This window comes from Anopheles funestus (genome assembly GCF_943734845.2).
Source record: "Anopheles funestus chromosome X unlocalized genomic scaffold, idAnoFuneDA-416_04 X_unloc_4, whole genome shotgun sequence".
Taxonomy (NCBI): Eukaryota; Metazoa; Arthropoda; class Insecta; order Diptera; family Culicidae; genus Anopheles; species Anopheles funestus.
Window position 1 is genome coordinate 109,510 of NW_026045165.1, and position 10,523 is coordinate 120,032.

Genomic DNA, 10,523 nt, shown 5'->3' on the forward strand with positions numbered 1-10,523 from the left:
GTGGAAACTTGAAGTTTACAACCAAAGTTGATGTTTTTGGTCAATGTTGGTGGAAACTTGAAGTTTGCGACCAAAGTTGATGTTTTCGGTCAAAGTTGATGTTTTTGGTCAATGTTGGTGGAAACTTGAAGTTTACAACCAAAGTTGATGTTTTCGGTCAAAGTTGTTGTTTTTGGTCAATGTTGGTGGAAACTTGAAGTTTGCGACCAAAGTTGATGTTTTCGGTCAAAGTTGTTGTTTTTTGTCAATGTTGGTGGAAACTTGAAGTTTGCGACCAAAGTTGATGTTTTCGGTCAAAGTTGATGTTTTTGGTTAATGTTGGTGGAAACTTGAAGTTTGCGACCAAAGTTGATGTTTTCGGTTAAAGTTGTTGTGTTTGGTCAAAGTTGGTGGAAACTTGAAGTTTACGACCAAAGTTGATGTTTTCGGTCAAAGTTGATGTTTTTGGTCAATGTTGGTGGAAACTTGAAGTTTACAACCAAAGTTGATGTTTTCAGTCAAAGTTGATGTTTTTGATCAATGTCGGTGGAACTTGAAGTTTACAACCAAAGTTGATGTTTTCGGTCAAAGTTGATGTTTTTGGTCAATGTTGGTGGAAACTTGAAGTTTGCGACTAAAGTTGATGTTTTCGGTCAAAGTTGATGTTTTTGGTCAATGTTGGTGGAAACTTGAAGTTTGCGACCAAAGTTGATGTTTTCGGTCAAAGTTGTTGTTTTTGGTCTAAGTTATCGGAAACTTGAAGTTTGCGACCAAAGTTGATGTTTTCGGTCAAAGTTGATGTTTTTGGTCAATGTTGGTGGAAACTTGAAGTTTGCGACCAAAGTTGATGTTTTCGGTCAAAGTTGATGTTTTTGGTCAATGTTGGTGGAAACTTGAAGTTTGCGACCAAAGTTGATGTTTTCGGTCAAAGTTGTTGTTTTTGGTCTAAGTTGGCGGAAACTTGAAGTTTGCGACCAAAGTTGATGTTTTCGGTCAAAGTTGATGTTTTTGGTAAATGTTGGTGGAAACTTGAAGTTTGCGACCAAAGTTGATGTTTTCGGTCAAATTTGATGTTTTTGGTCTAAGTTGGCGGAAACTTGAAGTTTGCGACCAAAGTTGATGTTTTCGGTCAAAGTTGATGTTTTTGGTCAATGTTGGTGGAAACTTGAAGTTTGCGACCAAAGTTGATGTTTTCGGTCAAAGTTGTTGTTTTTGGTCTAAGTTGGCGGAAACTTGAAGTTTGCGACTAAAGTTGATGTTTTCGGTCAAAGTTGATGTGTTTGGTCAATGTTGGTGGAAACTTGAAGTTTGCGACCAAAGTTGATGTTTTCGTCGAAAGTTGATGTTTTTGGTCAATGTTGGTGGAAACTTGAAGTTTGCGACCAAAGTTGATGTTTTCGGTCAAAGTTTGATGTTTTTGGTCAATGTTGGTGGAAACTTGAAGTTTGCCATCAAATTTGATGTTTTCGGTCAAAGTTGATGTTTTTGGTCAATGTTGGTGGAAACTTGAAGTTTGCGACCAAAGTTGATGTTTTCGGTCAAAGTTGTTGTTTTTGGTCAATGTTGGTGGAAACTTGAAGTTTGCCACCAAATTTGATGTTTTCGGTGAAAGTTGATGTTTTTGGTCAATGTTGGTAGAAACTTGAAGTTTGCGACCAAAGTTGATGTTTTCGGTCGAAGTTGATGTTTTTGGTCAATGTTGGTGGAAACTTGAAGTTTACAACCAAAGTTGATGTTTTTGGTCAATGTTGGTGGAAACTTGAAGTTTGCGACCAAAGTTGATGTTTTCGGTCAAAGTTGATGTTTTTGGTCAATGTTGGTGGAAACTTGAAGTTTACAACCAAAGTTGATGTTTTCAGTCAAAGTTGATGTTTTTGATCAATGTCGGTGGAAACTTGAAGTTTACAACCAAAGTTGATGTTTTCGGTCAAAGTTGATGTTTTTGGTCAATGTTGGTGGAAACTTGAAGTTTGCGACCAAAGTTGATGTTTTCGGTCAAAGTTGTTGTTTTTGGTCAATGTTGGTGGAAACTTGAAGTTTGCGACCAAAGTTGATGTTTTTGGTCAAAGTTGATGTTTTTGGTCAATGTTGGTGGAAACTTGAAGTTTGCGACCAAAGTTGATGTTTTCGGTCAAAGTTGATGTTTTTGGTCAATGTTGGTGGAAACTTGAAGTTTGCCACCAAATTTGATGTTTTCGGTCAATGTTGGTGGAAACTTGAAGTTTGCGACCAAAGTTGATGTTTTCGGTCAAAGTTGATGTTTTTGGTCAATGTTGGTGGAAACTTGAAGTTCACAACCAAAGTTGATGTTTTCGGTCAAAGTTGATGTTTTTGGTCAATGTTGGTGGAAACTTGAAGGTTGCGACCAAAGTTGATGTTTTCGGTCAAAGTTGTTGTTTTTGGTCAATGTTGGTGGAAACTTGAAGGTTGCGACCAAAGTTGATGTTTTCGGTCAAAGTTGTTGTTTTTGGTCAATGTTGGTGGAAACTTGAAGTTTGCGAACAAAGTTGATGTTTTCGGTCAAAGTTGATGTTTTTGGTCAATGTTGGTGGAAACTTGAAGTTTGCCACCAAATTTGATGTTTTCGGTCAAAGTTGATGTTTTTGGTCAATGTTGGTGGAAACTTGAAGTTTGCGACCAAAGTTGATGTTTTCGGTCAAAGTTGATGTTTTTGGTCAATGTTGGTGGAAACTTGAAGTTTGCGACCAAAGTTGATGTTTTCGGTCAAAGTTGTTGTTTTGGTCAATGTTGGTGGAAACTTGAAGTTTGTCACCAAAGTTGATGTTTTCGGTCAAAGTTGATGTTTTTGGTCAATGTTGGTGGAAACTTGAAGTTTGCGACCAAAGTTGATGTTTTCGGTCAAAGTTGTTGTTTTTGGTCAATGTTGGTGGAAACTTGAAGTTTGCGACCAAAGTTGATGTTTTCGGTCAAAGTTGATGTTTTTGGTCAATGTTGGTGGAAACTTGAAGATTGCGACCAAAGTTGATGTTTTCGGTCAAAGTTGATGTTTTTGGTCAATGTTGGTGGAAACTTGAAGTTTGCGACCAAAGTTGATGTTTTCGGTCAAAGTTGATGTTTTTGGTCAATGTTGGTGGAAACTTGAAGTTTGCGACCAAAGTTGATGTTTTCGGTCAAAGTTGTTGTTTTTGGTCAATGTTGGTGGAAACTTGAAGTTTGCGACCAAAGTTGATGTTTTTGGTCAAAGTTGATGTTTTTGGTCAATGTTGGTGGAAACTTGAAGTTTGCGACCAAAGTTGATGTTTTCGGTCAAAGTTGATGTTTTTGGTCAATGTTGGTGGAAACTTGAAGTTTGCCACCAAATTTGATGTTTTCGGTCAATGTTGGTGGAAACTTGAAGTTTGCGACCAAAGTTGATGTTTTCGGTCAAAGTTGATGTTTTTGGTCAATGTTGGTGGAAACTTGAAGTTCACAACCAAAGTTGATGTTTTCGGTCAAAGTTGATGTTTTTGGTCAATGTTGGTGGAAACTTGAAGTTTGCCACCAAATTTGATGTTCCGGTCAAAGTTGATGTTTTTGGTCAATGTTGGTGGAAACTTGAAGTTTGTCACCAAATTTGATGTTTTCGGTCAAAGTTGTTGTTTTTTGGTCAATGTTGGTGGAAACTTGAAGTTTGCGACCAAAGTTGATGTTTTCGGTCAAAGTTGATGTTTTTGGTCAATGTTGGTGGAAACTTGAAGTTTGCCACCAAATTTGATGTTTTCGGTCAAAGTTGATGTTTTTGGTCAATGTTGGTGGAAACTTGAAGTTTGCGACCAAAGTTGATGTTTTCGGTCAAAGTTGATGTTTTTGGTCAATGTTGGTGGAAACTTGAAGTTTGCGACCAAAGTTGATGTTTTCGGTCAAAGTTGATGTTTTTGGTCAATGTTGGTGGAATCTTGAAGTTTGTCACCAAAGTTGATGTTTTCGGTCAAAGTTGATGTTTTTGGTCAATGTTGGTGGAAACTTGAAGTTTGCGACCAAAGTTGATGTTTTCGGTCAAAGTTGTTGTTTTTGGTCAATGTTGGTGGAAACTTGAAGTTTGCGACCAAAGTTGATGTTTTCGGTGAAAGTTGATGTTTTTGGTCAATGTTGGTGGAAACTTGAAGTTTGTCACCAAAGTTGATGTTTTCGGTCAAAGTTGATGCTTTTGGTCAATGGTGGTGGAAAATTGAAGTTTGCGACCAAAGTTGATGTTTTCGGTCAAAGTTGATGTTTTTGGTCAATGTTGGTGGAAACTTGAAGTTTGCCATCAAATTTGATGTTTTCGGTCGAAGTTGATGTTTTTGGTCAATGTTGGTGGAAACTTGAAGTTTGCGACCAAAGTTGATGTTTTCGGTCAAAGTTGTTGTTTTTGGTCAATGTTGGTGGAAACTTGAAGTTTGCGACCAAATTTGATGTTTTCGGTGAAAGTTGATGTTTTTGGTCAATGTTGGTGGAAACTTGAAGATTGCGACCAAAGTTGATGTTTTCGGTCAAAGTTGATGTTTTTGGTCAATGTTGGTGGAAACTTGAAGTTTGCGACCAAAGTTGATGTTTTCGGTCAAAGTTGTTGTTTTTGGTCAATGTTGGTGGAAACTTGAAGTTTGCCACCAAATTTGATGTTTTCGGTGAAAGTTGATGTTTTTGGTCAATGTTGGTCGCAAACTTGAAGTTTGCGACCAAAGTTGATGTTTTCGGTCAAAGTTGATGTTTTTGGTCAATGTTGGTGGAAACTTGAAGTTTGCGACCAAAGTTGATGTTTTCGGTCAAAGTTGATGTTTTTGGTCAATGTTGGTGGAAACTTGAAGTTTGCGACCAAAGTTGATGTTTTCGGTCAAAGTTGATGTTTTTGGTCAATGGTGGTGGAAAATTGAAGTTTGCGACCAAAGTTGATGTTTTCGGTCAAAGTTGATGTTTTTGGTCAATGTTGGTGGAAACTTGAAGTTTGCGACCAAAGTTGATGTTTTCGGTCAAATTTGTTGTTTTTGGTCAATGTTGGTGGAAACTTGAAGTTTACAACCAAAGTTGATGTTTTCGCTGAAAGTTGATGTTTTTGGTCAATGTTGGTGGAAACTTGAAGTTTGCGACCAAAGTTGATGTTGTCGGTCAAAGTTGATGTTTTTGGTCAATGTTGGTGGAAACTTGAAGTTTGCGACCAAAGTTGATGTTTTCGGTCAAAGTTGTTGTTTTTGGTCAATGTTGGTGGAAACTTGAAGTTTGCCACCAAATTTGATGTTTTCGGTGAAAGTTGATGTTTTTGGTCAATGTTGGTGGAAACTTGAAGTTTGCGACCAAAGTTGATGTTTTCGGTCAAAGTTGATGTTTTTGGTCAATGTTGGTGGAAACTTGAAGTTTGCGACCAAAGTTGATGTTTTCGGTCAAAGTTGATGTTTTTGGTCAATGTTGGTGGAAACTTGAAGTTTGCGACCAAAGTTGATGTTTTCGGTGAAAGTTGATGTTTTTGGTCAATGTTGGTGGAAACTTGAAGTTTGCCACCAAATTTGATGTTTTCGGTGAAAGTTGATGTTTTTGGTCAATGTTGGTGGAAACTTGAAGTTTACAACCAAAGATGATGTTTTCGGTCAAAGTTGATGTTTTTGGTCAATGTTGGTGGAAACTTGAAGTTTGCGACCAAAGTTGATGTTTTCGGTCAAAGTTGTTGTTTTTGGTCAATGTTGGTGGAAACTTGAAGTTTGCGACCAAAGTTGATGTTTTCGGTCAAAGTTGATGTTTTTGGTCAATGTTGGTGGAAACTTGAAGTTTGCGACCAAAGTTGATGTTTTCGGTCAAAGTTGATGTTTTTGGTCAATGTTGGTGGAAACTTGAAGTTTGCGACCAAAGTTGATGTTTTCGGTCAATGTTGGTGGAAACTTGAAGTTTGCGACCAAAGTTGATGTTTTCGGTCAAAGTTGATGTTTTTGGTCAATGTTGGTGGAAACTTGAAGTTCACAACCAAAGTTGATGTTTTCGGTCAAAGTTGATGTTTTTGGTCAATGTTGGTGGAAACTTGAAGTTTGCCACCAAATTTGATGTTCCGGTCAAAGTTGATGTTTTTGGTCAATGTTGGTGGAAACTTGAAGTTTGTCACCAAATTTGATGTTTTCGGTCAAAGTTGATGTTTTTTGGTCAATGTTGGTGGAATCTTGAAGTTTGCGACCAAAGTTGATGTTTTCGGTCAAAGTTGATGTTTTTGGTCAATGTTGGTGGAAACTTGAAGTTTGCCACCAAAGTTGATGTTTTCGGTCAAAGTTGATGTTTTTATTCAATGTTGGTGGAAACTTGAAGTTTGCGACCAAAGTTGATGTTTTCGGTCAAAGTTGATGTTTTTGGTCAATGTTGGTGGAAACTTGAAGTTTGCGACCAAAGTTGATGTTTTCGGTCAAAGTTGTTGTTTTTGGTCAATGTTGGTGGAAACTTGAAGATTGCGACCAAAGTTGATGTTTTCGGTCAAAGTTGATGTTTTTGTTCAATGTTGGTGGAAACTTGAAGTTTGCCACCAAATTTGATGTTTTCGGTCAAAGTTGATGTTTTTGGTCAATGTTGGTGGAAACTTGAAGTTTGCCACCAAATTTGATGTTTTCGGTCAAAGTTGATGTTTTTGGTCAATGTTGGTGGAAACTTGAAGTTTGCGACCAAAGTTGATGTTTTCGGTCAAAGTTGATGTTTTTGGTCAATGTTGGTGGAAACTTGAAGTTTGCGACCAAAGTTGATGTTTTCGGTCAAAGTTGATGTTTTTGGTCAATGTTGGTGGAATCTTGAAGTTTGTCACCAAAGTTGATGTTTTCGGTCAAAGTTGATGTTTTTGGTCAATGTTGGTGGAAACTTGAAGTTTGCGACCAAAGTTGATGTTTTCGGTCAAAGTTGTTGTTTTTGGTCAATGTTGGTGGAAACTTGAAGTTTGCGACCAAAGTTGATGTTTTCGGTGAAAGTTGATGTTTTTGGTCAATGTTGGTGGAAACTTGAAGTTTGCGACCAAAGTTGATGTTTTCGGTCAAAGTTGATGCTTTTGGTCAATGGTGGTGGAAAATTGAAGTTTGCGACCAAAGTTGATGTTTTCGGTCAAAGTTGATGTTTTTGGTCAATGTTGGTGGAAACTTGAAGTTTGCCATCAAATTTGATGTTTTCGGTCGAAGTTGATGTTTTTGGTCAATGTTGGTGGAAACTTGAAGTTTGCGACCAAAGTTGATGTTTTCGGTCAAAGTTGTTGTTTTTGGTCAATGTTGGTGGAAACTTGAAGTTTGCCACCAAATTTGATGTTTTCGGTGAAAGTTGATGTTTTTGGTCAATGTTGGTGGAAACTTGAAGTTTGCGACCAAAGTTGATGTTTTCGGTCGAAGTTGATGTTTTTGGTCAATGTTGGTGGAAACTTGAAGTTTGCGACCAAAGTTGATGTTTTCGGTCAAAGTTGTTGTTTTTGGTCAATGTTGGTGGAAACTTGAAGTTTGCCACCAAATTTGATGTTTTCGGTGAAAGTTGATGTTTTTGGTCAATGTTGGTGGAAACTTGAAGTTTACAACCAAAGATGATGTTTTCGGTCAAAGTTGATGTTTTTGGTCAATGTTGGTGGAAAGTTGAAGTTTGCGACCAAAGTTGATGTTTTCGGTCAAAGTTGATGTTTTTGGTCAATGTTGGTGGAAACTTGAAGTTTGCGACCAAAGTTGATGTTTTCGGTCAAAGTTGATGTTTTTGGTCAATGTTAGTGGAAACTTGAAGTTTGCGACCAAAGTTGATGTTTTCGGTCAAAGTTGATGTTTTTGGTCAATGTTGGTGGAAACTTGAAGTTTGCCACCAAATTTGATGTTTTCGGTCAATGTTGGTGGAAACTTGAAGTTTGCGACCAAAGTTGATGTTTTCGGTCAAAGTTGATGTTTTTGGTCAATGTTGGTGGAAACTTGAAGTTCACAACCAAAGTTGATGTTTTCGGTCAAAGTTGATGTTTTTGGTCAATGTTGGTGGAAACTTGAAGTTTGCGACCAAAGTTGATGTTTTCGGTCAAAGTTGATGTTTTTGGTCAATGTTGGTGGAAACTTGAAGGTTGCGACCAAAGTTGATGTTTTCGGTCAAAGTTGTTGTTTTTGGTCAATGTTGGTGGAAACTTGAAGTTTGCGAACAAAGTTGATGTTTTCGGTCAAAGTTGATGTTTTTGGTCAATGTTGGTGGAAACTTGAAGTTTGCCACCAAATTTGATGTTTTCGGTCAAAGTTGATGTTTTTGGTCAATGTTGGTGGAAACTTGAAGTTTGCGACCAAAGTTGATGTTTTCGGTCAAAGTTGATGTTTTTGGTCAATGTTGGTGGAAACTTGAAGTTTGCGACCAAAGTTGATGTTTTCGGTCAAAGTTGTTGTTTTTGGTCAATGTTGGTGGAAACTTGAAGTTTGTCACCAAAGTTGATGTTTTCGGTCAAAGTTGATGTTTTTGGTCAATGTTGGTGGAAACTTGAAGTTTGCGACCAAAGTTGATGTTTTCGGTCAAAGTTGTTGTTTTTGGTCAATGTTGGTGGAAACTTGAAGTTTGCGACCAAAGTTGATGTTTTCGGTCAAAGTTGATGTTTTTGGTCAATGTTGGTGGAAACTTGAAGATTGCGACCAAAGTTGATGTTTTCGGTCAAAGTTGATGTTTTTGGTCAATGTTGGTGGAAACTTGAAGTTTGCGACCAAAGTTGATGTTTTCGGTGAAAGTTGATGTTTTTGGTCAATGTTGGTGGAAACTTGAAGTTTGCGACCAAAGTTGATGTTTTCGGTCAAAGTTGATGTTTTTGGTCAATGGTGGTGGAAAATTGAAGTTTGCGACCAAAGTTGATGTTTTCGGTCAAAGTTGATGTTTTTTGGTCAATGTTGGTGGAAACTTGAAGTTTGCGACCAAAGTTGATGTTTTCGGTCAAAGTTGATGTTTTTGGTCAATGTTGGTGGAAACTTGAAGTTTACAACCAAAGTTGATGTTTTCGCTGAAAGTTGATGTTTTTGGTCAATGTTGGCGGAAACTTGAAGTTTGCGACCAAAGTTGATGTTGTCGGTCAAAGTTGATGTTTTTGGTCAATGTTGGTGGAAACTTGAAGTTTGCGACCAAAGTTGATGTTTTCGGTCAAAGTTGTTGTTTTTGGTCAATGTTGGTGGAAACTTGAAGTTTGCCACCAAATTTGATGTTTTCGGTGAAAGTTGATGTTTTTGGTCAATGTTGGTGGAAACTTGAAGTTTGCGACCAAAGTTGATGTTTTCGGTCAAAGTTGATGTTTTTGGTCAATGTTGGTGGAAACTTGAAGTTTGCGACCAAAGTTGATGTTTTCAGTCGAAGTTGATGTTTTTGGTCAATGTTGGTGGAAACTTGAAGTTTGCGACCAAAGTTGATGTTTTCGGTGAAAGTTGATGTTTTTGGTCAATGTTGGTGGAAACTTGAAGTTTGCCACCAAATTTGATGTTTTCGGTGAAAGTTGATGTTTTTGGTCAATGTTGGTGGAAACTTGAAGTTTACAACCAAAGATGATGTTTTCGGTCAAAGTTGATGTTTTTGGTCAATGTTGGTGGAAACTTGAAGTTTGCGACCAAAGTTGATGTTTTCGGTCAAAGTTGTTGTTTTTGGTCAATGTTGGTGGAAACTTGAAGTTTGCGACCAAAGTTGATGTTTTCGGTCAAAGTTGATGTTTTTGGTCAATGTTGGTGGAAACTTGAAGTTTGCGACCAAAGTTGATGTTTTCGGTCAAAGTTGATGTTTTTGGTCAATGTTGGTGGAAACTTGAAGTTTGCGACCAAAGTTGATGTTTTCGGTCAATGTTGGTGGAAACTTGAAGTTTGCGACCAAAGTTGATGTTTTCGGTCAAAGTTGATGTTTTTGGTCAATGTTGGTGGAAACTTGAAGTTCACAACCAAAGTTGATGTTTTCGGTCAAAGTTGATGTTTTTGGTCAATGTTGGTGGAAACTTGAAGTTTGCCACCAAATTTGATGTTCCGGTCAAAGTTGATGTTTTTGGTCAATGTTGGTGGAAACTTGAAGTTTGTCACCAAATTTGATGTTTTCGGTCAAAGTTGATGTTTTTTGGTCAATGTTGGTGGAAACTTGAAGTTTGCGACCAAAGTTGATGTTTTCGGTCAAAGTTGATGTTTTTGGTCAATGTTGGTGGAAACTTGAAGTTTGCCACCAAAGTTGATGTTTTCGGTCAAAGTTGATGTTTTTATTCAATGTTGGTGGAAACTTGAAGTTTGCGTCCAAAGTTGATGTTTTCGGTCAAAGTTGATGTTTTTGGTCAATGTTGGTGGAAACTTGAAGTTTGCGACCAAAGTTGATGTTTTCGGTCAAAGTTGTTGTTTTTGGTCAATGTTGGTGGAAACTTGAAGATTGCGACCAAAGTTGATGTTTTCGGTCAAAGTTGATGTTTTTGTTCAATGTTGGTGGAAACTTGAAGTTTGCCACCAAATTTGATGTTTTCGGTGAAAGTTGATGTTTTTGGTCAATGTTGGTGGAAACTTGAAGTTTGCGACCAAAGTTGATGTTTTCGGTCAAAGTTGATGTTTTTGGTCAATGGTGGTGGAAAATTTTAGTTTGCCACCAAAGTTGATGTTTTCGGTCAAAGT